At 42.6% G+C, this 27988-nt stretch overlaps 1 long non-coding RNA gene across 14 annotated transcripts in view; it reads left to right on the top strand.

The window, feature by feature from the left end:
* The window catches only part of LOC306641720, a 72633-nt gene that overhangs the window by 19058 nt on the left and 25587 nt on the right, over nucleotides 1-27988 (top strand). For 13 of the 14 annotated variants that reach the window (XR_013758252.1, XR_013758253.1, XR_013758254.1 and 10 more), the window contains exon 1: nucleotides 25689-25705. The exons of the other annotated variant lie outside the window; for it this stretch is intronic. This is a non-coding gene — a long non-coding RNA (uncharacterized lncRNA). Of the gene's footprint in view, nucleotides 1-25688; nucleotides 25706-27988 lie in introns of those variants that run through there. 14 annotated transcript variants of the gene reach the window in all.

Below are 27988 nucleotides of genomic sequence, written 5' to 3' on the forward strand. Positions count from 1 at the left end.
GGTCTGAATCTCTCATCTTCTTTCAATGTTGGTTTTGCCACTTCAAGTGTTTTGTATTTACAAAATCTGGATGAAGTTAAAAGTCAATTCAATTTTTAATAAAAAAAATTTGTCTTACTTAAGGTGGAAGATAAAAAAAAAAACATATTTACAGATTTTTCTGTAAATCTTGGGCCATGATCCAGCCCCAGGGATTGACTGGGAGTCGTTATTTCTCTGATAAGTGAGAGCTTTCATACCTGCCGTGGCCTTTTCCCACTGGTTGACTGGTCAACCTCACTTTGTCCTTGCAGAGATTCCTTCCTGTTTTAACTACCTCTGTGCTCCACTCCTGGGGTCTTTGAAGATTTTTGAAGAATGCAGTAGTATGGGGGGAGAGGAGTCTCTAAGTAGGTTGGGGGGAAATCAACTTTCTGAGACATGAAGAAAGATGAGGTTATATTTTGTTGAAGGAACTGAAGGCCTGGAACTCTTTCTCTGCCCGGGAGCATCCACCTGACCCCTAAGGCAGAGACAGCAATCATTCCTTGTAAGTTTTTGTTGGAGCACTTGGAAGTCCTGAGAATAGGAGTTCATTCATCACAAAAGGGCTCAGACGGATGGGGAGATAGATTAGATGAAGTAATTACTGTCACTATACTTTCCAAACATAAATAGAGCACACTATGGCTCAAGAAAATTGCTTTTATCCTGATTTGCAATTTATGCATATGAAAAGTCATGCAAAGATACAAAACAATGAAATGGCATTGTATAAAGTGCCCCTATTAAAGAGTAGTGGAAAGAAACAAAAGTAATAAAACTGCTAGTGCTGTAATGTTTCACAATAAAGAAGGTTGAATTCAAGTCTTTTGCCACTTTTGTACCCAGTTGTCTGTTTTTTTTTGTTTGTTTGTTTTGTTTTTCTTCCACGTTGATTTCTAAGAATTCTTTAACATTTCTGACTGAGCGCAAATATATTTTCTCACTCAGTGACTTGCTTTTCCATTGTTTTTAATGGTGTCCTTTGTTGAAGAGAACATTTAATTTTTTTCCACATTTTTATTGGTGCATTATAGTTGTATATGTTGATGGGCTTTGTTGTTATATATTCATACATGCACACACTATAACAATATAATTTGGCCAATATCACTCTCCAGCACTCTCTAGGTCCCTCTCTACGTTCCACCCATTGGATCCTTTACTGGTCCATCTTTAATCTTTAGGAGATCTACGCAAAACTTTGTTTTCCTTTTTCCTTTCTAGCTTTCACATAAGAGAGAAAACATAAGATCCTTGATTATCTACGTTTGACTTATTTCACTTAACAGGTTGGTTCCTGGTTCCGTCCATTTTCCTGCAAATGACATTCATTTTTATTTACGGCTGAATAAAACTCCATTGTGTGTGTGTGTGTGTGTGTGTGTGTGTGTGTGTATAAAACACATTTTCTTTACCCATTCATTCATTGATGGACACCTAGGCTGATGATTCCATTGTTTGGCTATTGTGACTTGTGCTGCTATGAATATGGATGTGCATGTCTTACTGTGGTACGATGACTTTAATTCTTTAGTACAAATACGGAAGAGTGGTACAGCTGAGTCATATGGAGGTTCCACGTCTAGCCTTTTGAGGTGCCTCCTAACTGATTTCCACAGTGGTTGTACTAATTTAGTATTCCACCAACAATGGAAAAGTGTTCCTATTTCTCCACATTCTCTCCAGCATTATTATTTGTTTTCTTGACAACTACCATTTCGACTGATGTGAGATAAAATCTCAGTGTAGTTGTAATTTGAATTTCCCTAATTGCTAATGATGTTGAACATTTTTTAAAAAATTTATTTGTTGGCCATTTGTATTTCTTCTTTTGAGAAGAGTCTGTTTAATTCAGAACATTTAAATTTTAATGGAAGTCTGTGTTATCAATTTTTTCTTTTTTTAATTTTTAATTTTAATTAAAAATCATAAATTTACATAGGGCAATGTTGTTTGATTCATTTTGTTATTTTTTTCCCTTCCCCCCTCCCCTCCCACCCCTCTTTTCCCTCTATATATTCCTTTCTTCCTCATTCTTACCACCCTCCTTATCCCTAACCCTAAACCTAACCCTAACCCTAACACTAACCCCTCCTACCCCCCACCCCCGTATGTCCTCATTCGCTTATCAGCGAGATCATTCGTCCTTTAGTTTTTTGAGATTGGCTTATCTCACTTAGCATGATACCCTCCAATTTCATCCATTTGCTTACGAATGCCATAATTTTGTCATTCCTCATGGCGGAGTAATATTCCATTGTATATATATGCCACAGTTTCTTTATCCATTCATCAACTGAAGGGCATCTGGGTTGGTTCCACAATCTGGCTATAGTGAATTGATGTGGCTGTATCTCTGTAGTATGCTGATTTTAAGTCCTTTGGGTATAGGCCAAGGAGTGGGATAGCTGGGTCAAATGGTGGTTCCATTCCAAGCTTTCTGAGGAATCTCCATACTGCTTTCCAGAGTGGCTGCACTAGTTTGCAACCCCACCAGCAATGTATGAGTGTACCTTTTTCCCCACATCCTCGCCAACACCTATTGTTGCTTATGTTCTTGATAATTGCCATTCTAATTGGGGTGAGATGAAATCTTAGGGTAGTTTTGATTTGCATTTCTCTTATTACTAGAGATGTTTGAAGATTTTTTCATATATCTGTTGATTGCTTGTACATCTTCTTCTGTGAAGTGTCTGTTCATTTCCTTAGCCCATTTGCTGATTGGATTATTTGTATTCTTGGTGTAGAGTTTTTTGAGTTCTTTATAGATTCGGGATATTAGTGCTCTATCTGAAGTATGATTGGCAAAGATATTCTCCCACTCTGTAGGCTCTCTCTTCACATTACTGATTGTTTCCTTTGCTGAGAGAAAGCTTTTTAGTTTGAATCTATCCCAGTTGTTGATTCTTGCTTTTATTTCTTGGGAGTCCTGTTAAGGAAGTCTGCTCCTAAGCCAACAAGTTGAAGGTTTGGGCCTACTTTTTCTTCTATAAGATGCAGGGTCTCTGGACTGATTCCGAGGTCCTTGATCCATTGTGAGTTGAGTTTTGTGCAGGGTGAGAGATAGGGGTTTAATTTCATTCTGTTGCATATGGTTTTCCAGTTTTCCCAGCACCATTTGTTGAAGAGGCTATCTTTTCTCCATTGCATATTTTTGGCCCCTTTGTCTAGTATGAGAAAATTGTATTTATTTGGGTTTGTGTCCATGTCCTCTATTCTGTACCATTGATCTACCTTTCTATTTTGGTACCAATACCATGCCGTTTTTGTTACTATTGCTTTGTAATAGAGTTGAAAATCTGGTATTGCGATACCACCTGCTTCGCTCTTTCTACTGAGGATTGCTTTAGCTATTCTGGGTTTCTTATTCTTCCAGATGAATTTCATAATTGCTTGCTCTATTTCTGTAAGGTACATCATTGGGATTTTAATTGGAATTGCATTGAATCTATATAGCACTTTAGGTAGTATGGCCATTTTGACAATATTAATTCTGCCTATCCAAGAACATGGGAGATCTTTCCATCTTCTAAGGTTTTCTTTAATTTCTTTCTTTAGTGTTCTGTAGTTCTCATTGTAGAGGTCTTTCACCTCTTTTGTGAGCTTGATTCCCAAGTATTTTATTTTTTTTGATGCTATTGTGAATGGGGTAGTTTTCCTTATTTCTCTTTCTGAAGATTCATCACTTATGTATAAAAATGCATTGGATTTATTAGCATTGATCTTGTAACCTGCTACTTTACTGAATTCACTTATGAGTTCTAAGAGTTTTCTGGTGGAATTTCCAGGTTCCTCTAAATATATAATCATGTCATCAGCGAACAGGGATAGTTTGAGTTCCTCTTTTCCAATTCGTATCCCTTTAATTTCTTTGGTTTCTCTAATTGCTCTGGCTAGAGTCTCAAGAACAATGTTGAATAGAAGTGGTGAAAGAGGGCATCCCTGCCTTGTTCCAGTTTTTAGGGGGAATGCTTTCAGTTTTTCACCATTTAGAATGATATTAGCCATGGGCTTAGCATAGATGGCCTTCACAATGTTAAGGAATGATCCCACTATCCCAATTTTTTCTAGTGTTTTGAGCATGAAAGGTTGCTGTATTTTATCGAATGCTTTTTCTGCATCTACTGAAATAATCATGTGATTCTTAACTTTTAGTCTGTTGATATGGTGAATGACATTTATTGATTTCCGGATGTTGAATCAACCTTGCATTCCTGGGATAAAACCCACTTGATCGTGATGCACTATCTTTTTGATATATTTTTGTATGCGATTTGCTAAAATTTTGTTGAGAATTTTTCCGTCGATGTTCATTAAGGATTTTGGTCTGAAATTTTCTTTCCTCGATGTATCTCTGTCTGGTTTAGGTATCAGGGTGATATTGGCTTCATAGAATGAGTTTGGGAGGGTTCCCTCCTCTTCTATTTTATAGAATACTTTGAGAAGTATTGGAATGAGCTCTTCTTTAAAGGCTTTGTAGAACTCGGCTGAGAACCCATCTGGCCCCGGACTTTTCTTTGTTGGTAGGCTTTTGATGACCTCTTCTATTTCATTGCTTGAAATTGATTTATTTAAGTTGTGTATGTCCTCCTTGTTCAGTTTAGGTAATTCATATGTCTCTAGAAACTTGTTGATGTCTTCGAGGTTTTCTGTTTTGTTGGAGTATAGATTTTCAAAATAGCTTCTAATTATGTTTTGTATTTCACTTGTGTCTGTTGTGATATTTCCTTGTTCATTCCGAATTTTAGTAATTTGAGTTTTCTCCCTTTTTCTCTTTGTTAGCGTGGCTAAGGGTTTATCAATTTTGTTTATTTTTTCAAAGAACCAACTATTTATTTTGTTAATTTTTCCGATTGTTTCTTTTGTTTCAATTTCATTGATTTCAGCTCTGATTTTAACTATTTCCTGTCTTCTACTACTTTTGGTGTTGGTCTGCTCTTCTTTTTCTAGGGCTTTGAGCTGTAGTGTTAAGTCGTTTATTTGTTGATTTCTACTTCTTTTGTTGAATGCGCCCCATGAAATAAATCTTCCTCTCAGTACTGCTTTCATAGTGTCCCAGAGATTTTGATATGATGTGTCTTTGTTACTTCTAAGAATTTTTTAATTTCCCTCCTGATGTCTTCTGTTATCCATTCATTGTATAATAGTGTATTATTTAATCTCCAAGTATTGGAGAAGTTTCTGTTTTTTATTCTGTCATTTATTTCTAATTTCAGTCCATTATGATCTGATAGAGTACAAGGTAGTGTCTCTATATCTTGTATTTGCTAACAGTAGCTTTGTGGCATAAAACATGGTCTATTTTAGAGAAGGATCAATGTGCTGCTGAGAAGAAAGTGTATTCGTTCTTTGTTGGATGGTATATTCTATATAAGTCGGTTAAGTCTAAATTGTTGATTGTGTTATTGAGATCTATGGTTTCTTTATTCAATTTTTGTTTGGACGATCTATCCAGCGGTGAGAGAGGTGTGTTAAAATCACCTAGTATTATTGTGTTGTGGTCCATTTGATTTCTGGAATTGAGAAGGATTTGTTTGACGTACATGGAACAGCCAATGTTCGGGGCATAGTTATTTATGATTGTTATGTCTTGCTGATTTATGCTTCCCTTAAGCAGTATGTAATGTCCTTCTTTATCCTTTCTGACTAGTTTTGGCTTAAAGTCCACATTATCTGAAATGAGGATGGATACTCCAGCTTTTTTGCTGTGTCCGTGTGTATGGTATGTTTTTTCCCATCCTTTCACCTTTAGTCTATGGGTATCTCTTTCTATGAGATGGGTTTCTTGCAGGCAGCATATTGTTGGATTTTTCTTTTTAATCCAATCTGCCAGTCTATGTCTTTTGATTGATGAGTTCAGGCCATTAACATTCACAGTTATTATTGTGATATGATTTGTATTCCTAGTCATTGGACTCATTTTTGTTTTTTGCCATGATTTGGTTTCTCCTTTATTTGGCTATTCCTTTAGGCTAGTTCCTCCCGTTGCTGATTTACATCGTTGTTTTTTATCTCTTCCTCATGGAATATTTTGCTCAGACTGTTCTGTAATACCGGCTTTCTTTTAGTAAATTCCTTTAGCTTTTGTTTATCATGGAAGGATTTTATCTCATTGTCAAATCTGAAAGTAAGTTTTGCTGGGTATAAAATTCTTGGTTGGCATCCATTTTCTTTCAGGGCTTGGTAAATGTTGTTTCAGGCCCTTCTAGCTTTTAGGGTCTGGACTGAAAAATCTGCTGATATTCTTATTGGTTTCCCCCTGAATGTAATCTGATTCTTTTCTCTCGCGGCCTTTAAAATTCTGTCTTTATTTTGAATGTTAGGTATTTTCATAATAATGTGCCTTGGTGTAGGTCTGTTGTAATTTTGCATATTTGGAGTCCTATAAGCCTCTTGTACTTGGTTTTCCATTTCATTCTTGAGATTTGGGAAATTTTCTGATATTATTTCATTGAATAGATTGTTCATTCCTTTGGTTTGTTTCTCTAAGCCTTCCTCAATCCCAATAATTCTTAAAATTGGCCTCTTCATGATATCCCATTATTCTTATAATTCTTGTAGATTCTGTTCATGATTTCTTACCATCTTCTCTGTTTGGTCAACCTTGTTTTCAAGATTAAATATTTTGTCTTCAATGTCTGAAGTTCTGTCTTCCAGGTGATCTATCCTATTGTTTATGCTTCCTATGGTGTTTTTAACTTGGTTTATTGTTTCCTTCATTTCAAGGATTTCCGTTTGTTTTTTTTTTCAGTGTCTCTAACTCTTTTTGAAATGCTCTTTTGCTTCCGTTATTTGCTCTTTTAACTGTTGATTAGTGCGTTCATTTAATGCCTGCATTTGTTCTTTCATCTCCTCGTTTGCTTCCCTGATTGTTTTAATTATGTACATTCTGAACTCCCTTTCGGACATTTCTTCTGCTGTGCTGTCATTGGGTTTTATTAATATAGTATCTAGGTTTGTTTCGGACATTTTCTTCCCTTGTTTTCTCATATTGGTCAGATGTCAATGGGACTCTGTGATATTGTAGATTTCTTCTATTGGCTTATAGTGACCCTGTAGATTTCCAGTGTATCACCTACCAGCCTTCAGTAGCCAGAAGTCTTGGATTAATTTGATAATGCAGTGCTTCCAAAGAACGCTGCCCCTAGCCCGCTACTGGTTCCAGGGAGAGAGACCTGGAGAGGTCTCTTGTTGCACAGCCCTGGTTCCAGAGGCTGGTTGTAGGTCGGAGGTCTCCACTGGCTTGGGGACTTGTGGCTGGCTCTGTGTAGACAGGCTCTCACTGGGTGATTTGCCCCGAGAAGCCAGCCTAGAGAGGCGCTTTCCGCTGGAGGGGGACTGGGCTGCTTGGGGAAGTCCCTGGTGCCCTGTGCTGGTCACTGAAGCAACCTGCGGGCGGGCTGGAGCTGGCAGTGGGGCGGGCTGAAGCTGGCCGGGGTGGGCCAGAGCTGGCCGCGCTGCTTCTGTGCAGAAGGGCTCTCACTGGGGGGCCTGTTCCAAGAGGCTGGAGGATCTGTCCCTGTGGGCAGAGCCCACCGCCAGACTGCACCGAGCTGCCTGGGGGAGACGCTATCTGCCCTGTCCCACTCTAATAAGCCACTCGAATCCGGGCCTGCCACCCAGCTGAGCTTCACTGGGTGGGGGAGACTCACCCCGTGGTTCTATTTTAGTCTGAGACTCTCAATGCCTCCCCTTCTTGAATCCTGGGTTCTGGGGCAACTGGAGATGCAGTCACCCTCTAGTCCGCCATCTTGGATAGCCCTGTGGAAAAAGCCTGCAGCTGGAGGGGGACAATGCTGCCTGGAGAGGTCTCTGGCTGCCCAGCCCTGGTCCCAGAAGCTGCTTGCGTGTCGAATATCTCCACTGGCTTGGGGACTTGTGGCTGGCTCTGCGTCGAGAGGCTCTCACTGGGCGGTCTGCCCCGGGAAGCTAGCCTAGAGAGGTGCTTCCCCGCCGGATGGGGCTGGGCTGCTTGGGGGAGTCCCTGGTGCCCTGTGCTGGTCACTGAAGCAACCTGCGGGTGGGCCGGGGCTGGCAGCGGGGCAGGCCGGAGCTGGCTGCACTGCTTCTGTGCAGAAGGGCTCTCACTCATCAATTTTTTCTTTATGTATTGTGTGTGTTTGTGTGTTTTTTTATTTTTTTATTTTTTTTATTTTTTTTTATTTTTATTTTTTTTATTGTAAACAAATGGGATACATGTTGTTTCTCTGTTTATACATGGCGTAAAGGCATACCATTTGTGTAATCATAAATTTACATAGAGCAATGTTGTTTGATTCATTCTGTTATTTTTTCCCTTCCCCCCACCCCTCCCACCCCTCTTTACCCTCTATACAGTAGTTCCTTCCTCCATACTTGCCCCCCTCCCTAACCCTAACTCTAACCCTTCCCTCCCCCCCATTATGTGTCATCCTCCACTTATTAGCGATATCATTCGTCCTTTGGCTTTTTGAGATTGGCTTATCTCACTTAGCATGATATTCTCCAATTTCATCCATTTGCCTGCAAATGTCATAATTTTATCATTCTTTATGGCTGAGTAATATTCCATAGTATATATATACCACAGTTTCTTTATCCACTCATCAATTGAAGGGCATCTAGGTTGGTTCCACAGTCTGGCTATTGTGAATTGAGCAGCTATGAACATTGATGTGGCTGTATTTCTGTAGTATGCAGATTTTAAGTCCTTTGGGTATAGGCCAAGGAGTGGGATAGCTGGGTCAAATGGTGGTTCCATTCCAAGTTTTCTAAGGAATCTCCACACTGCTTTCCATAGTGGCTGCACTAATTTGCAGCCCCACCAGCAGTGTATGAGTGTACCTTTCTCCCCACATCCTCGCCAACATCTGTTGTTGCTCGTATTCTTGATAATCGCCTTTCTAATTGGGGTGAGATGGAATCTTAGGGTGGTTTTGATTTGCATTTCTCTTATTACTAGAGATGTTGAACATTTTTCCATATGTTTGTTGATTGCTTGTAGATCTTCTTCTGTGAAGTGTCTATTCATTTCCTTAGCCCATTTCTTGACTGGACTATTTGAATTCTTGGAGTAGAGTTTTTTGAGTTCTTTATAGATTCTGGAGATTAGTGCTCTATCTGAAGTATGATTGGCAAAGATATTCTCCCACTCTGTAGGCTCTTTCTTCGCATTGCTGATAGTTTCCTTTGCTGAGAGAAAGCTTTTTAGTTTGAATCTATCCCAGTGGTTGATTCTAGCTTTTATTTCTTGTGCTATGGGAGTCCTGTTAAGGAAGTCTGGGCCTAGACCAACAAGGTGAAGATTTGGACCGACTTTTTCTTCTATAATCTGCAGGGTCTCTGGTCTGATTCCGAGGTCCTTAATCCATTTTGAGTTTAGTTTCGTGCATGGTGAGAGATATGGGTTTAGTTTCATTCCGTTGCATATGGATTTCCAATTCTCCCAGCACCATTTGTTGAAGAGGCTATCTTTTCTCCATTGCATATTTTTGGCCCCTTTGTCTAGTATGAGAAAATTGTATTTATTTGGGTTTGTGTCCGTGTCCTCTATTCTGTACCATTGATCTACCTTTCTATTTTGGTACCAATACCATGCCGTTTTTGTTACTATTGCTTTGTAGTAGAGTTGAAGATCTGGTATTGCAATACCCCCTGTTTCACTCTTCCTGCTAAGGATTGCTTTAGCTATTCTGGGTTTCTTATTCTTCCAGATGAATTTCATAATTGCTTGCTCTATTTCTGTAAGGTACACAATTGGGATTTTAATTGGAATTGCATTGAATTTGTATAGCACTTTAGGTAGTATGGCCATTTTGACAATATTAATTCTTCCTATCCAAGAACATGGAAGATCTTTCCATCTTCTAAGGTGTTCTTTAGTTTCTTTCTTTAGTGTTGTATAGTTCTCATTGTAGAGGTCTTTCACCTCTTTTGTGAGATTGATTCCCAAGTATTTTATTTTTTTCGAGGCTATTGTGAATGGGATAGTTTTCCTAATTTCTCTTTCTGAAGATTCATCACTTATGTATAAAAATGCGTTGGATTTATGGGCATTGATCTTGTAACCTGCTACTTTACTGAAATCACTTATGAGTTCTAAGAGTTTTCTGGTGGAATTTCCAGGTTCCTCTAAATATATAATCATGTCATCAGCGAACAGGGATAGTTTGAGTTCTTCTTTTCCAATTCGTATCCCTTTAATTTCTTTGGTTTGTCTAATTGCTCTGGCCAGAGTCTCAAGAACGATGTTGAATAGAAGTGGTGAAAGAGGGCATCCCTGCCTTGTTCCAGTTTTTAGGGGGAATGCTTTCAGTTTTTCACCATTTAGAATGATATTAGCCATGGGCTTAGCATAAATGGCCTTTACAATGTTAAGGAATGTTTCCACTATCCCTATTTTTTCTAGTGTTTTGAGCATGAAGGGGTGCTGTATTTTATCAAATGCTTTTTCTGCATCTATTGAAATAATCATGTGATTCTTGACTTTAAGTCTATTAATATGGTGAATTACGTTTATTGATTTCCTGATGTTGAACCAACCTTGCATCCCTGGGATGAAACCCACTTGATCATGGTGCACTATCTTTTTAATATGTTTTTGTATGCGATTTGCTAAAATTTTGTTGAGAATTTTTGCGTCGATGTTCATTAAGGATATTGGTCTGAAATTTTCTTTCCTTGATGAGTCTCTGTCTGGTTTAGGTATCAGTGTGATATTGGCTTCATAGAATGAGTTTGGGAGGGTTCCCTCCTCTTCTATTTTATGGAATACTTTGAGAAGTATTGGAATGAGCTCTTCCTTAAAGGTTTTGTAGAACTCGGCTGAGAACCCATCTGGTCCCGGACTTTTCTTTGTTGGTAGGCTTTTGATGACTTCTTCTATTTCAGTACTTGAAATTGGTCTATTTAAATTGTTTATGTCCTCCTCATTCAGTTTAGGCAATTCATATGTCTCTAGAAACCTGTTGATGTCTTCGAAATTTTCTATTTTGTTGGAGTATAGATTTTCAAAATAGCTTCTAATTATGTTTTGTATTTCCATCCTGTCTGTTGTGATATTTCCTTGTTCATTCCGAATTTTAGTGATTTGGGTTTTCTCTCGTCTTCTGTTTGTTAGTGTGGCTAAAGGTTTATCAATTTTGTTTATTTTTTCGAAGAACCAACTATTTATTTTGTCAATTTTTTGTATTGTTTCTTTTGTTTCAATTTCATTGATTTCAGCTCTGAGTTTAACTATTTCCTGTCTTCTACTACTTTTGGTGCTGTTCTGTTCTTCTTTTTCTAAGGCTTTGAGCTGTAGTGTTAGGTTGTTTATTTGTTGAGTTTTACTTCTTTTATTAAATGCGCTCCATGAAATAAATTTCCCTCTAAGTACTGCTTTCATAGTGTCCCAGAGATTTTGATATGATGTTTCTTTGTTCTCATTTACCTCTAAGAATTTTTTAATTTCCTTCCTAATATCTTCTGTTATCCATTCATCATATAATAGCATATTGTTTAATCTCCAGATGTTGGAATAGTTTCTGTGTTTTACTCTTTCATTTATTTCTAACTTCAATCCATTATGATCTGATAGAATACATGCTAGTGTCTCTATCTTCTTGTATTTGCTAACATTAGCTTTGTGGCATAATATATGGTCTATTTTAGAGAAGGATCCATGTGCTGCTGAGAAGAAAGTGTATTCACTCTTGGTTGGATGGAATATTCTATAAATGTCCGTTAAGTCTAAATTATTGATTGTGTTGTTGAGATCTATGGTTTCTTTGTTCAATTTTTGTCTGGAAGATCTGTCCAGTGGTGAGAGCGGCGTGTTAAAATCACCTAGTATTATTGTGTTGTGGTCTATTTGGTTTCTGAAATTGAGAAGGATTTGTTTGACATACATAGATGAGCCACTGTTTGGGGCATAGATGTTTATGATTGTTATATCTTGCTGATTTATGCTTCCCTTAAGCAGTATGAAATGACCTTCTTTATCCCTTCTGACTAACTTTGGCTTGAAGTCCACATTATCGGAAATGAGGATGGATACTCCAGCTTTTTTGCTGAGTCCATGTGCATGGTATGTTTTTCCCCATCCTTTCACCTTTAATCTATGGGTATCTTTTTCTATGAGGTGAGTCTCTTGCAGGCAACATATTGTTGGATCTTTCTTTTTAATCCAGTCTGCCAGTCTATGTCTTTTGATTGATGAATTCAGGCCATTAACATTCAGGGTTATTATAGAGAAATGATTTGGTTTCCCGGTCATTTGGTTCATTTTTAAAATTTTGTTTATTTATTTGTTTGACACAACTTGTTTCCTCCTTTATTTGACAATTCCTTTAGGATAATTCCTCCCTTTGCTGATTTGCTTCTTTGTTTTTCATCTCTTCCTCATGGAATATTTTGTTGAGAATGTTCTGTAATGCTGGCTTTCTTTTTGTAAATTCTTTTAGCTTTTGTTTATCATGGAAGGATTTTATTTCATCGTCAAATTTGAAGGTAAGTTTTGCTGGGTATAAGATTCTTGGTTGGCATCCATTTTCTTTCAGGGCTTGAAAAATGTTGTTCCAGGACCTTCTAGCTTTTAGGGTCTGGATTGAAAAATCTGCTGATATGCGTATTGGTTTCCCCCTGAATGTAATTTGGTTCTTTTCTCTCACAGCCTTTAAAATTCTGTCTTTATTTTGTATGTTAGGTATTTTCATTATAATGTGCCTTGGTGTGGGTCTGTTGTAATTTTGTGTATTTGGAGTCCTGTAAGCCTCTTGAACTTGATTTTCCATTTCATTCTTCAGATTTGGGAAATTTTCTGATATTATTTCATTGAATAGGTTGTTCATTCCTTTGGCTTGTTTCTCTAGGCCTTCCTCAATCCCAATAATTCTTAAATTTGGCCTTTTCATGATATCCCATAGTTCTTGTAGATTCTGTTCATGATTTCTTACCATCTTCTCTGTTTGTTCAACTTTGTTTTCAAGGTTAAATATTTTGTCTTCAATGTCTGAGGTTCTGTCTTCCAGGTGTTCTAACCTATTGGATATGCTTTCTATGGAGTTCTTAATTTGGTTTATTGTTTCTTTCATGTCAAGGATTTCTGTTTGGTTTTTTTTCAATATCTCTAACTCTTTATTGAAATGATCTTTTGCTTCCTGTATTTGCTCTTTTAACTGTCGATTGGTGAGATCATTCAATGCTTGCATTTGCTCTTTCATCTCATCGTTTGCTTCTCTGATCATTTTAATTATGTACATTCTGAACTCCTTTTCTGTCATTTCTTCTGCCATGCTGTCATTGGGTTTTATTGATGTAACATCTAGATTTGTTTGCAGCATTTTCTTTCCTTGTTTTCTCATATTGTTCAGGTATCAGTTGACCACTGAGATATTGCAGATTTCCTCTATTGACTTACAATGTCCCTGAAGATTTCTATATATATCCCCCCTTAGCCTTCAGTAGGCTGAAATCTTGGAGGAAGTTGATAATGCGGAGCTCCACAAGGAAGCTGCCTCTCTAGGAGTGGTGGCCTTCAGGAGGGGTATAATCCCTGCTAGTGGGCAGAGGTGCCTCCACTTGTTGACCAATGGTCATCCAAAGGGGACCTAGGCTGCGGGCTGAGGCAAGGCCTGTTTGGGCCTGAGTCTCTAGTTTTACCGTCCTTGTGGGGAAACCTCACCCGGCAGGGAAGACTCACCCGGTGGGGAGGTCTCGCTGGTCAGTACCCTCCTAGAGGTTCCCCTCAATTACAGCTACCGCCTGGGCTGGGCTGCCTTCCTCTGCAAAGTTCTCAGGGGCCCGGCCCTACCTCCTGGGCCTGGGAGCCTCACCCTTCGCAGATGAATCTCCTTAGGCTGCCCCTCCTCAGAGAATATGCCCGCAGGCCTGGAAACTTTGCTCCGCCCTAAGCCTGTCTCTGTGCGGCTCTTCCACCCAGAAGCCTCCTAGATCCTGGGACCCTGCTCTGCCCCTAATTGCCTGGCTATGCGGCCCCTCCTCTGAGCAGCCACCTGGGGCCCCGTACAATCTCTCTGAGTCCCAGAGACCCGCCACACGCCTCTTCCTCCAGACAGCTGCCCAGTATTCCGGTGCGGTCACTAGGAGTCCAAGAAACTCACTGCGTGCCTCCACCTCCCACCAACCACCCGTAGCCCTGGGCAATCAATCACTCCAAGTCGAAGTGACCCTCCCCGGTCCTCCTCCTCCTCCAGATAACCCCCCGGGTGTTCAGGAGCGGTCCCTCTGAGTGGCTCTGAATCCACGTGACCCGCTGCACGGGTCCTCTGGGCACCGCCCGGAGCTCAAGTGCGGCCACTCAAGACCAAGCGTCCCACCACGCTTCTCCTCCAGGCAGCCCCCCTGTGTTCAGGAGATGTCACTTTAAGACCAAACAACTCACCACTCGCCTTCTCCTCTGAGCAGCCGCCTGGAGCGCTAATGCAGTCACTGCGAGTCCAAAGGACCCGCCGCGCTCCTTCTCCTCCTTCCCCTACTCCTCCGGGCAGGCCCCAGGGTTCAGAAGTGGTCAGAGTCCAAACAGCTCGCCACGCAGCCCCTTCTCTGGCAACTGCCTGTAGCTCCCGTGTAGTCACCCGAATCCAAGCGGCCGCTCCTCTTCCTCCTCGTCCTCAGGGCAGGCCCCGGTGTTCAGAAGCGTCGTTCTGATTCCAAACAGCTCGCCGCGCAGCTTCTCCTCTGGCAACCGCCTTCAGCTCTGGTGCAGTCTCTCTGAATCCAAGTGGCCACGCTCCTCTCCTCCTCCTCAGGGCAGGCCCCGGTGTCCTGAGTCCACACAGTTCTCCCCGCCACTCCTCCCCCGGGCAGCCGCCGGAGCCCCAGTGGCTGCTCCGAGTCCCAGCGCTGTGCCGAGCGGCCTCCTCTATGGCGCTCCCAGCTATCCGAGTTCACTGCTCCAGCGGGGGGAGGGGCGTCTCGCCGGCAGTTCTACTTCACAAAGTTTCCTGCGTTCCGGGACCCCGTCCCATCCGGGATGCCCCCCCAGGGGGTGAGAGTCACCCGGCTACTTTGAGTTGGTCCCAAGCGTCCCAATATCTCCTCTCTTGAATCCTGAGTCCTGGAGCAACACGAAATGCAGCCACCCTCTAGGCCGCCATCTTGAAAACCTGTTTGTGTGTTTTGACACAGTAGATTAGTACCATCACATTGGAAACCGTTTTGGTAATATATACTAAAGCTGAACATAAGTTTATCCTATGATTTAGCAATTTCATACATAGACTTATACTCAACAGAAATGTGTAGAAATGTGCATCAAAACACAAAACGGCTTACAGCAGCTTTTTGCATATCAGCTGCAAATTGGAAACAACCCACAAATCTATTAATAGTAGGATAGAGAAACACGTGGCAGATATAGTCAATGGAAACAACACAACAATGAAAAAGAGAACAAATGATTATTGCATGCAAAAGGACATATGAATCTCACCACATAATGTTAAGCAAAAATAATCAGACACATCAGAGGCCCAACCATGAAGTTTGGAAAAACAAATCTGTGATGAAGGAAGTCAGGTACCGGCTACCTGCAAAGGAGGTGAGGACAGAGCTTGATTATAAAGGGGCTGAAGAAGTCTTTGGGGGGTGCAGATAATGTACAACTTAATGCTTGTATGTATTTGTAAAAATTCACCAAGTGTCATTCAAAGACTTGATCACCCCAATAAAAGAAATTCAGAAAAAAATGTCAGTTAATAAAATATTTGACTTGTGATTCTTGTGTTAGGGATTATTTAATTAATTAATTATTATTTATTGCTTAGTGTATATTTGTGCAAAGATCTCTACTTCCTACGTTTTTGTAATGCCTACTAATCTGATTCATTTAAATATTTTGCAAAAAAAAAAAGAATCAATGATTTATGGAGTCTAGTGCATTTAAATTTTACCTAGTCTCCGAAAATACCTGGAGTAGCCAGGTGCGGTGGTGCACACCTGTAATCCCAGAGACTTGAGAGGCTGAGGCAGGAGGATTACAAGTTTCGAGCCAGCCTCAACAATTTAGCAAGACCCAAAGCAACTTAGTGAGAATCTGTCTCAAAATAAAAAACAAAAAGGATTGGGGGCGTAACTTAGTACCAAACTGCCTCTGAGTTCAATCTCCAATACCGAAAATAAACAAACAAACAAAGAAAAGTAAAAAGGAACACAAGGAATAGAATTAGTTAGGCAACCTCTATGATCCCTTTAGGTCCTAAGATATAATGACTTATCCGAGATCATATATATATTATTGATTGATATCTATCCATGTAAGGATTTGATTATAAAGGCAATGAGGTATAAGTACTTGCATGAGCTCTCTCTTCCTCCTAGCTGTCATGAGCTGAGCAGCTCTCCTCAGCCACATCCTGCTGCCATGATGTTCTACATCGCTCAGGCCCAGAGCAGTGGAATTGGCCGGCCATGGACTGCTTCCTCTGAAACCCTGAGCCAAAATAAATCTTTTCTCCTCTAAGTTTTTTTCTTGTCAGATATTTGGATCACAGTGACAAAAAGATAACTACTATGCCCCTTTGCTCAGGCCTCCCCTTTGCGGAGCTATGTAGAAGTTGCATATTTAAAATGCAGGGGAGAAACAGAAGGCTTGGGTTCCATGTCTGACTCCAACACTGACCATCTTCAGGTGGGTTTTCACCTTTCTGGGCCGCGTTGTCTCCTCTGAAGTAAGAGGGACGGATTAGAGACCTGAGGCACCTCTCCTTCTAATCTAAAACCTACAACAAATTACCCAATATTCTCAAGACAGACAAATATTGTATTGTCAGCCATAAAAGAAACCTCATGACCCACCCATGTGGCAGTGGAACAAATCAGGTCGGTGGTATTACTTGCATCATAATTACTTTAAACAGATGATTAAAAACAAAAGCAATAAAAATATTAAAGACAAAAAAGCAGAATATTTTTAGGAAATACTCCTCCCACCATTTTATAATTCTCCACCTACTATTCATTGACAAGATTTACAGTTAACCTAAATGTCCTTAGATTAGATTCACCAAGTTGACATTCCTTTAAGATTCTTGAAAAATATATTGCATTGACTCTATGTACCAAATAAAGTCTCTCAGGAAAATATTTCTGTACTAGGAGCCAAAGCTTAAGAAAATCTACTTTCTTATATAAAAACACTCTATTTCACTATTGGTCTGGCTATAAAATAGGGTCATGAAGGGCAAGGGAAATATTATTCTACATCTATAAAATCAAAGATATTTGCAAAAGTTGTAACACAAGTTACTGTACCTAGACCATTCATTCACTCACTTTTAAAAATATTAAACAACACCTATGTCTTTATGGTAAAAATTATAGAATTATGTATGAATTATACAAAGTATTATCTGGTGTTTTAGTCAGCTTTTTATCACTGTGACCAAAAGACTTGATAATAAATAGAGGAGGGAAAGTTTATTTGAGGCTCACAGTTTCAGAGGTCTCAGTCTGTAGATGACCGACTTCACAGCTCTGGGGTGGAGGTGAGGCAGACCATCATGGCGGAAGGGTGTGGGGAAGGAAAGCAACTCAGGACATGGTGACAAGGAAGCAGAGAGAGCTCTGTTCACTGGAATCAAAATGTATACCCCAAAGGCACACCCTCAGTGACCCGCCTCCTCCAGCCACGCCCTCTGCCTACAGTTACCACCCAGTTAACCCCTATGGGCAGATTATTGCACTGATTAGGTTAAGACTCTCATAACCCAATCATTTCACCTCTAAGTTTTCTTGCATTGCCTCCCGTGTGAGCTTTTGGAGGACACCTCATTGCTAAACTCTAACACCAACAAAATACATTCCACATTGGAAACATCAAAATCGCTGACCCTATTTCAGGTCAGGACTGCACAAAGATGTAAAGTTCTGAAAATCAGGCCCAACAATCATCCAGGAACTGAAGATTTCTACAATTGGTATTAATTCTCAAACAGCCCTGCCAAAGTTGAAGCATTGGGTTCTGTCACCCAGAAGTTCCAAACAGACAATTCTGTCAATCTCAACAGCTATTTTGTTTCCAATAAATAAATAAATGAATAAATAAACTCAACAACTTCTGTGAAGTCATGAATAAAAATAAAAATATCGTCCTTTATTATAAGGGCAATAGCTTACAGAATGTTTTGAGATTTCTGTTTTTGGAAGTGTTAACTAGATTTACATTGAATTTGCATTTTTTTTTCAGAAAGTATTTCAAATATTTGAATTATCTTATATTTTTCAAGAAACTTTTCTGTATATTATTTGCCCTGCAACTTACATGCTGAATGAACCGATACATGAATAAAATGAAGGAAAAAAATCAACACACTACTCGTGTGTATGTGTGTGTGTTCCATGCAAGGGTCATAGCAGTGAAAAGTCAGACCAGCTTCCTGATCTGATGGGTGTTGAGTGTTCTGGAAGGGGAGCCAGACCTAAAACAACAGACGGGGCTCTCATAACCCAATCATTCGGTTTCAGTCTATTGATGACAGACTTCACAGCTCTGGGGTGGAGGTGAGGCAGAACATCAAGGCAGAAGGGTGTGGGGAAGGAAAGCAACTCAGGACATGGTGACAAGGAAGCAGGGAGAGCTTTCCTTTTCTAGGAAAGGGACACATGGCCTGGTCTAGGGTGAATAACCTGGCCTGGGGCATGAGCAAGAGATGAAACAGAGATGAGTTCAAGGTTGTCCAAAAAAGTGGGAAAATAGAGACTCCTAGGCAGAAAACAGCACATTCCAAAGCTACAAGAATAGAGGGCAACGTGTCACTGAAGAAGAAAAGAAGAATCCAAGTGCTCGGACAAGAGGATTTGAGGAGCTGTAGCGGCCGTTGGAGGTGGAGAGTCCTGTTTGTGCTATTAAGGATAATGGACTTCACCCTAGGGCGACAGACAACCTGTGGCAGTTTCAAGCAAATGCAGTAATCATATTTGTGTTTTAAAAAAGTTAAACTGGAGTAGGAAAAACTCTTTCATTTTGGTAGGACCGGGGGATTAGAAGCAGAGTTGGATTTAGAACCTAGCATTCCCGGGACCTGGTTCCTTATCACCCTAAATCCTCTGCTCTTTGCTGGTTTTAAACTAAGTAAAAAAAGGGACTTGATGTAAGAAGTGAACCGCAGGAGCACAGCTGTCCCTTGTCCTTCGCTGGCACTACTCCACCCGCTTGAGAGGAGATCTGCCTCCATACATGGACTCCTGGCAAATCCCTTTCAGAGGAACCCAGGCCGCAGGGCCCACGCCTACAGCAGGAATGTTTAATCCTTTCATTAATTTTATCTAGAAACACGTTTTCTGCAAGAGCAAAACCCCCACACCTCATGGGTTCCCATAAGCTGCACCTGGGATTCTGGGAAAGGGTAAATGTCCTTTGGAGAGTCATATTCTGGCTAATTCCCAGAATACGGCCCCAGTGAACTGAAAGCAGGTGTTTTCCAGGACAGAGAGTTGGTATTTGAGAGGGGGGTCAGGTGGGGGAGAACAAAAAAGAAAATGGGAAAGCAGAAAATAGTTGTGGAGATGCCACTTCTTGAAAGTGCACTCCACTCCGTTTCTGATTCTGCAAATCCACTGACTCCTGAGCCCCCACTACTCTACTCCTGATGCTGCCCTTGCCTGGGTCGAATTCCCTTTGCAAACCCAGCAGCTTGTTTTGGGTGCTCATCAAAACCAGTTGCCTCTGCTCTAAAATCCCTTGGCTTTCCAATTCACCAACCCTGGGCTGTGTGTTCTGGAAATAGTCCAGTGGATTTTTACAGTCCTCTCAGGCGACATCTACACTTTCATAGAATTCCAAGTGGGTCTTAGGGGAACCTAAGATTTGCAGAGGTTTTGCTCTTTGGGGTTTCATTTGATCCTTCTCTACAGTGGAGGAGAAACTTGAAATTCTCTTCTGCATGGCTTGGTGGACGCCTTTCATTCTGGTTTCTCCTTTCCCCCATCCTCAGTTGGTTTCTCTTGCTTCTCACCCCGTTAAATGCTAGGATTCCCTCGGATTCTAGTTGTAGCTCTGCACTTGCTGAGTATTGCCCTCTACTCCCACGTATCATTTACTTAACTAACATAATAAATGTACATATTCACAGGATACAGTGTGATATTTTAACCCGAGTATACAATGTGCAGCAGAACAGGAGAGGTAGCACATCCGCTACTTCAAACATTTATCATTTCTTTGTATTGGCAGCATTCAAAATGCTCTCTTCTAGTTATTTTGAAATATACAATAAAATTATTGTTAGCTGTAGTCACTCTACTGTGCTGTAGAATAATAGAGATTACTGCTTCTATTTTTACTCTAGTTAATGATTCTTATATGAGTATCTCCAACTCCTCTCTCTTCTGGGCTCTAGACCTAGAGTGTCAGTAATTGCTTACTTGATTTCTTTACCTTGATGATCTAAAATTGTCATACGCCAGAAATTCAATAGCAAATTATGCCCAAGTGTCCTCTTTACTCTCAATCGAAATTCCACTCTCTGACACTTCCTTTTTCAGTTCATGGTACCAATAGCTGTCTAGATTTCCATTCACAGATCCAGGGTTCCTCCTGGAACTGTTTCCTATCCTTCGCCTAACAGTTTGATGTTGCAAAGTCCTGTTAACTCTACACCTGGGATTTTTCTTGCTAATACCCTTCTCCATCACCCATGACCTTATTTTTTAAAAATAAGTCCAAATTTTCTCCGTGCCAGTGCACAGAGGAGGCACTCAATATGTGTATGTTTTCATGCTTCCTCTCCTTCATCTCTTCTTTCTGACCTCTTTCCAGTCAACCGATTAAAGGTGTAGACAAAGTCCAACTCGTATATTTCCCAGCTGAGCCAGATCAAACGGACACAGCGGGTCCTGAGAAATAGTAATAAGAACGAAAGATCAAGGGCTGGGAGAACAAAGAGCACATTGAGTTTTTTCAGCGGGGGTGACTGGAATTGCACCACCCCCAAGTGCTTGCTCAGAAAATAACAGTCATGCTTTCTAGCCTAATCCCGTCTTACACTTTCCAGAGTGCAGGCCAGTTGGGGTTAACAGCATCATGGAGAATGAGCCCATGGTGTCCCTGTGTGAGCTGGGGAGGGTTTTGGCGGGGTAAAGGGAGAGGCGTTGTCTCTCTTTGGAAAGGAAAGCAAGACTGGAGTTGGACTGTTGATCCTCTAATGCAGACTTCATCAACCTTTCCTCTAAAGATAGGATTTTAGGCTTTGTGGGTCCCACGTCTCTGTTGCGCCTACTCAGCTCTGTCCTTGCACGGAAGCCTCTATAGACGATGCAGAAATGAAGGAGGTGACTGTGCTGCAGGACAACTTTATCTGCGGACACTGAATTTCTTATGCTTTCCACGTGACATGAAATGTTACTCTTCTTTTTGATGTTTTCCCAACTGTGTAAAAGGTGAAAACCACTTTCAGTGCTTGGGCAGCAGGCAGGATTTGTTCCGCAGTCTGTACCGGGGCTCCCTTCCTGCCGCTGGTCACGTCAATCCTCTCCACACCATCGGAGTAGCTGTACCTGGAGTGGAGCATACAGAAGGTGCAGAACTCGGGGTACCATCACAGCTGTCCTCACCTGCCGAGTGCCAGCTGTGTGCCAGGCTCTCCGTGTGGCCCGGGGCTCGCACCATCTTGTTATTTCTCACAAAAACCAGGCAAGGGAGGAACTCGGGTCCTCCCTCTTTACAGGTGGTCAAACTGCTCCTCCAGTAACTGTCAGTCGGGCATTTGCCAGGTGTCTGTCTGAGGGGCCTGTGCTCACCACGACATCACACTGCTTTCTTCCCACGTTGGGGAAATTATACATAATGGGTCATGTTTTTCGAGAACATGAGTATTTCTGTCACAAAAGGGCTCATTTTCCAGAAAAAAAAAATTGGGACAAGGAAAACCAGAGAATGGATGCTGATGTGCCATCATCGCCAGCGGTGGGAAGATTGGCTCGGATTCCACAGACACTGAATGCACTTGAATTGTTTATCTAGTTCTTTCCCCAGGAATTGGGAGGAATGCATGTAATCCTCTCACTCTCAGGACTCTGCCTCTCCACAGTCCCCACTACATGCCCTTGCCAACACATGCATGCACACACACACTCCTTAGGCCTTTGGTGTGAACTTCTCTAAGTAATCTGTTGGCATCAGTATTCAAAGAACATTGTCAGTCTGCTGCCTGTTCCCCAGGGCCCTGCCAGAAGAAGGCCAAGGTGGGCAATCCCCCCTGCCAACCCCCTGAGGGAGCACTGTGTCCCCTCCCCGCAGCTGTTTCACTGGTTTCTCTCCTTGGACACCCAGCCCCTGGGAGCCCTGCAGTCACAGTGCAGGGACTGGGGTGGCTTGGGCTGCGGTTTTCAGGGGCTCTTTCTGCGGTTCTGGGAGGTTTACTCCAAGCCCTGCTCCTCTGCCCTGCCCCCACTCGCCCCACCCTCTGCTTCCTCCCTGACCTCATAAGCTAGTTCCCTCTCCAAAAACTGGGGTGTGACTGTCACCAGGGCCACAGCTGCAGCCCCTGGGGAAATAAGCTCAGTGGAGGGTGATGCAATTAAGTTGGGGGTGGGGTGGAAGCTGGAGGTTGGGTGAGGTAGCAAAGAGACACACAAAAGGCAGTTGAAAACATCTGACCACCAGGAGTGGGCACCCGGGCTGAGCCTGGCTGCACCTTACCTCCTTCTTAGGGGTCCTTGGAAATCTGCCAGCCCCTGAGTGGGTCAGTTTGTGTGTGTGTGTGTGTGTGTGTGTGTGTGTGTGTATGTGTGTGTGTGCATGTGGTACTGGGGATTGAAGCAGGGCCTTGCAAATGCTAGGCAAACGCTCTACCACTGCGTTACGTCCCCAGTCCAATTTATTTTTTATTTTGAGACAGGATCTCCATAAGTTGCTAAGACTGGCTTTGACCTTGCAATCGTCCTGCCTCAGCCTCATGTGTAGCTAGGATTACAGGCAGGATCCACTGCACTTGGTACAGTTTCTACTCTTTTTTTAGAAATCCCAGCTCCTTTGCTTTGTTCCCCTCATACTCCCTGATCTTGTTGGAGCAAGCACTGGGACTTGTTGGGGTTTGGGGACATGCCAGCTCCTATATCTGTCTCTGAGCTTGGTTCCTACAGGTCTATGTGCCTGAGCCACCTTTCTTATGTGACTTTCAAATCATCTTCTATCCTGAGATGAGGGCAATGGTCTTTGGTGGACACCATGCTGGACAACAGCAAGGACAGCTTGAACCTCAGGGCAGAAGGATCTGAAGCCTTTTGTATTTAAGTCTCTTAGCTTTCATCAGAGCTTCCAGATGAGACTGAGTTAGGGTAATGTGATCTACATTTGGAAAACAAATTTAAACATTTATTCCTCCCACCTACCATTGCTAGAGTCACATTTGCTCACTGCATAAAACTTGGACAACACAGAAACATAGGAAAACAATAGGATCATCCGTTCTTCCACAATTTGGAGCAAACCTCTCCTGGCATGCAGGTACACTTCTTTTTGCTCCTTATCCAATGCCCATCTTTTTCTCTATCTTGTCTGTAACATATGGTATCTAGCATTTGATATCCTGCTGCCCTGATGCATTGGCATTCTTTTCTGAGTCTTTTCCATTAAAGTTCTTCCACGAGGCACAGTGATGTGTAACTGTAATCCCAGCACGTGGGAGGCTGAGGCGGAAGGTTCATTTGAGTCCAGGAGTTTGAGACCAGCCTGAGCAAAATAGTGAGATCCCATTTCAAAACAAACAAACAAAAAACAAAACAAAATCCAAAGCAGTGATCAAAATTTAAGGAATAGCTATTTTCTTTAAAGACTAAGACAATGTTCCTATCTTAGAATTAATATTGAATTAGCACTGAGAAGATTCCTACCCAACACTCCCTGCTGCACTTTTCCTGTCTGGAAGTTTATCAGGAAGGCAGGTGGATTAAATACCACTCATGTGGGGGACAGGCACCCCAGATGAGACTGGTAGGCATGGCATGGGCAGGAAGCTGGGGGTGGGAGGAGGGCACAGAGGATGCTCTCTGAAAACCCCCACCCTTGACCAGAGAAATTCCTTTTGAGAGAGTGTCAGGTCACCTGACAACTGGGGCCAGGGCTGAAAACCATGAGGGTGTACGTTTTGACGCTAAAGAAAGCAAAATAATTCAACACGAGCTCTCACGCAAAATAATAAAACTGAATTGGACCAGGGCATTTTATCTGTTTTCCTGACAGTGCCAACTTTATTCTTCCACATCATCACTCTTTTCCTGGGTTGCCCTTAATCTGGCACAAACTCCAGAACAGAATGCACCCTTTTCCATGGAGATGGCGGCCAGCACAGCACAAAGGCCACCAGCCCAGCAATGTGGCCGTTCCCAGGGACAGAACTCTTGGTGACATTTTGGGTTCTTTGGGGGACTGTGGAACAGGAAAGTGGGTGTAGACGGGAAGGGCAGTTAACAGCAGCTGCGAACCTGGCCCCAAGATACCTGACTTGAGCACCAGAGAGAGCTCCCGAGGGACTCCAGGTGTCAAGTTTCTCAGTTAGGAGTGGGGGGTCGCCTGGGACTGAGACCATTGGGAGCAAGTGAGGGGAAAATGAGGGTAAAAACGAGGGACTAGGAACAGGGTCAGATCATCCAAGAGGATTCTCAAAACAAGGAAACTACCTGTTTTCAACAAACAGAATTTAAGATTTAATATTACACAACACCATCTGTGTATCAAGCCGGGACAGGAGTGGGGGAGGGATAAGGTGGAGAAGGAGAAGGGGACTTCTGAAATTAGGGACGCAGTTAGTGATGAGTGCCTCACCAGGTCCTGATTGGCAGGGGGGAGATGGGAAAGGAGGAAAATGAAAGATTGAGATTGAGAATAAAAGGGGAGAAAGAAAGGAGAACGTGGTGTCCATGTACTACGTGTCTGCTGTGTCTTAGGCTCCATGCTGGGAACTGGGAATACAGGTGAAGCTCTCATGCCCTGCCTCATGCCAGAGACAAGTTGGTCCTTAGATCCTGCTCGCATGATGGCTCTAAGACCTTCACTGGCTGACCGGGATGATCCTGGGCTAGTGTCCTGCTGAGACAGGCTGCGCGCACACACCTGGTTGTGTTTGCTGGGTTCCCTTCAGGGGGAAGCACAGACTCTAGCTTTAGATGTACAATTAGGTGCCATATAATGAAGTTTCAGCTGAGGACAGACCACATGGAGTGCAGCGGTCCCACACAATTATATGAGAGCTGAAAAACTCCTATTAAGTGGTGACTTCACAGCCAGCAGAGCACGACACCTTGTTCTGGTGTTGGTGTCAGTGCAGGTGTGGACACACCTACTGTGCTGCCAGTCACGTAAAAGCATGGCCACACCATATGAGTTCTCAACCATGGAAGAGGCAGCGGGTTGTGAGAATCAGTAACGAGGGCATTCAATTTCAGGATCAGGCAGGGTTGTAGGAAGTTCAGGGAGGCAGTGTCCATTTCAGCTGAGTCTTCCAGGGCAAGAAGATTTCACAGGTGGAAAAGATGGAAGGAAATGTTCAGGCTAGGGAATGGTAGGGGAATTCATGGAAATATTTTAGTATGCATTGGGATCCAGGGAAAAGTGGCTCTTCCTTCCAAGATGCCTTGAAGGGAGGGAGAGGACATGGAGCGATGAGTGCAAGGGAAGGTGAGAGACCCCAAGGAAGAAGCTCAGCAGCTCACCCGTGGATGGACGTTCAGGTGGGAGGCAGCACAGCGGAGTCACAAGAGCACGGTGTTCTGGTGAGTCAGTCACCTCTCAATTTCCATCTCGTTACTGCACGTTGACTTTGAGCAAGTTATTTAACCTCTTTGAACCTCACTTTCATGCTACATAAATTGAAGATAGCACACCTACTTCTCAGAAGGGAATAAGAGTTAAATGATATCATGTTCAGAAAGTGCTGAACAGGGCCCATGATCGACACCCAGTCAATGTTGCCCCTTCAGATGGGGTCAAGGAAAGAAACCCAACTGAGCATCAAAAAGTTTCCTATATGGTCATCCATTTCACAAATAGTTATTGACCACCTACTATGTCTCAGACCCTGTGCTGGATGCTGCAAGACATTCAAAGAGAGGATAATACAGGATAATTTGCAAAGAGCTCAAAGGTTAAGCAGCAGTACATGACAAGAAGCCATCAGAGTCATCGCCAAAACTGAGCAACGCTGACCGGCAAATGGGCTTCCAGACTGGGCACCATGTGCTGGAGGACAAAGGGCTGCGAGTTCAGAGCAGGGCGAGGTCATGGAGGCTTGCAGTAAGCTGGGAAGGTTTCAAAGACTAGGAGGAACAGGGGCCCCACCTGGAACATGGTGCGCATTTGGAGAGGCAGAGGAGAGGAGCCTTCACATTAAATGGCAAAAACACCAGCCTTGGAGCAAGGTGAGCTTAGGGGATGGTCTGGTTTGATGGTAGAGGTGTCCGGGGAGGAAAGGCTGAGAAGGAGGGTAGGGCCAGATTATGGAAAGCCCTGGTGTCAGGCTCAGAACTTCGATTTCCATTATAGGCAATGTCTTTTTCTTTGTGTGCTCTGGGTCACACAGGCCTATTCCCACCCCCACCCTGCATTTTTTAAATGCCACTTATTCTTTAGTATTTAGTTACTACCTTGCACTGTTTTCTTTGTTGTATCTATGTGTCACACTGAGCCCTAAGCAAGATTGTAAATTCCACAGGACAGGTCACCTAAAGTTTTCCTAAACTGACATGACTCAATAGAGGAGCATTATCTCCCAGCCCTAGAGCCTGGGAGATAAGCAAGGCTTGCAGAGATCCATGGAGAAGCTGGGCCATGCCGTTTTGATGGCTCATAGTCAGTCCCAGCCACTGCACTACCACCGTGCTTGATTCCCAGCCTCAATGTTGCTCTGCTGTTCTTGGGGTTGCCTTGAAGGGTTAGGCCTCCAGTTTCAGCAATATATCCATGGACCACATTTGGTTTTATTTTCCATCTACTAATACAGAATCTCAAATATAGGTAGAAGGAACATGTTTTTCCTAGATTTTCCAGATTCCCTTGGGCTTTGTCTGATCAAGCTCTTTGACCTTCCCTAAACCAACCAAGTCTCACCGTTTGACAAGAGAACTGCTGGATCCTGAACCCTTTTACTCTCTAGAGTCCCCTGTTCCTTTGACATCACCAGCTGCCTTTCTCAGCTTACCCCTGGGGAGGAACTCAACCAGGAACCTTAGGAATCAGGTGATTCCGGGCAGAAGGCAAGAACTGTGCAGAGCAAACACCGCCTGCCCCTGTGTTTGCTTTGGTTTAAAGAGTTACTGGGATAGTATACTAACCTTCTGTTTTGCAGGGAGCTTCGCTTTCCTTGCTGTTTTAAAGTAGCAGTTTCTCCATGTGACTGGTCAAACAAATCCTTAAAATAGACCTGACCCCCTTCTCTGTGGATCAGCCTTCTCTGGGATGGCAACAGTGACACGGGGGCCATTGGCCCTTGCCACATGTCAGGGAAATGGCCAATCAGGAGCGTCTGCCTTCCTTTTCAATCCAGGGAACAGCACTTCATCTCACTGTTCCTTGAAGTCTCAGCCTTTGGTGGCCCAAACACCATCGAGTGCTAGACTCCTCACATGAGTGTCTCCTCACATGACACGGTTAGAGACCCCCATGGTGGGATGTGCACATGAGTGGTCCTGTGGTCTGGAGTCCTCGACTTTGGTTTCACAGATACCTTTAGCTTGGTTCTGCATGGCAAGGGCAGCTAACTGGGGTGGGGGTGAATATGGGCAAGAAGTCATTCATGGTGTTTCTTCCAAAAAAAGGAAGGGGCAAAAATTTCCCTTTTCCAACAGGAACCTGCTCATGCTGTTGAGTGGGGGTGGTCTATGGCTGGGCAGTGGACTGGGTCATGCCTAGTCCTCCAGGGTCCTGCAGATACTGACCTTCCTCTGCCTATTCCTCTTTCTCCAGATGCATTTTCCACTGGAGTGTGACCAGATCTTTAAGGACACCCCAAAGGTACATTCATAAACGTGCCTTGTGTCAGTTCCCGCCTCC

The sequence above is a fragment of the Sciurus vulgaris genome (assembly GCF_902686455.1).
Source record: "Sciurus vulgaris genome assembly, chromosome: 12".
In the NCBI taxonomy this organism is placed as follows: Eukaryota; Metazoa; Chordata; class Mammalia; order Rodentia; family Sciuridae; genus Sciurus; species Sciurus vulgaris.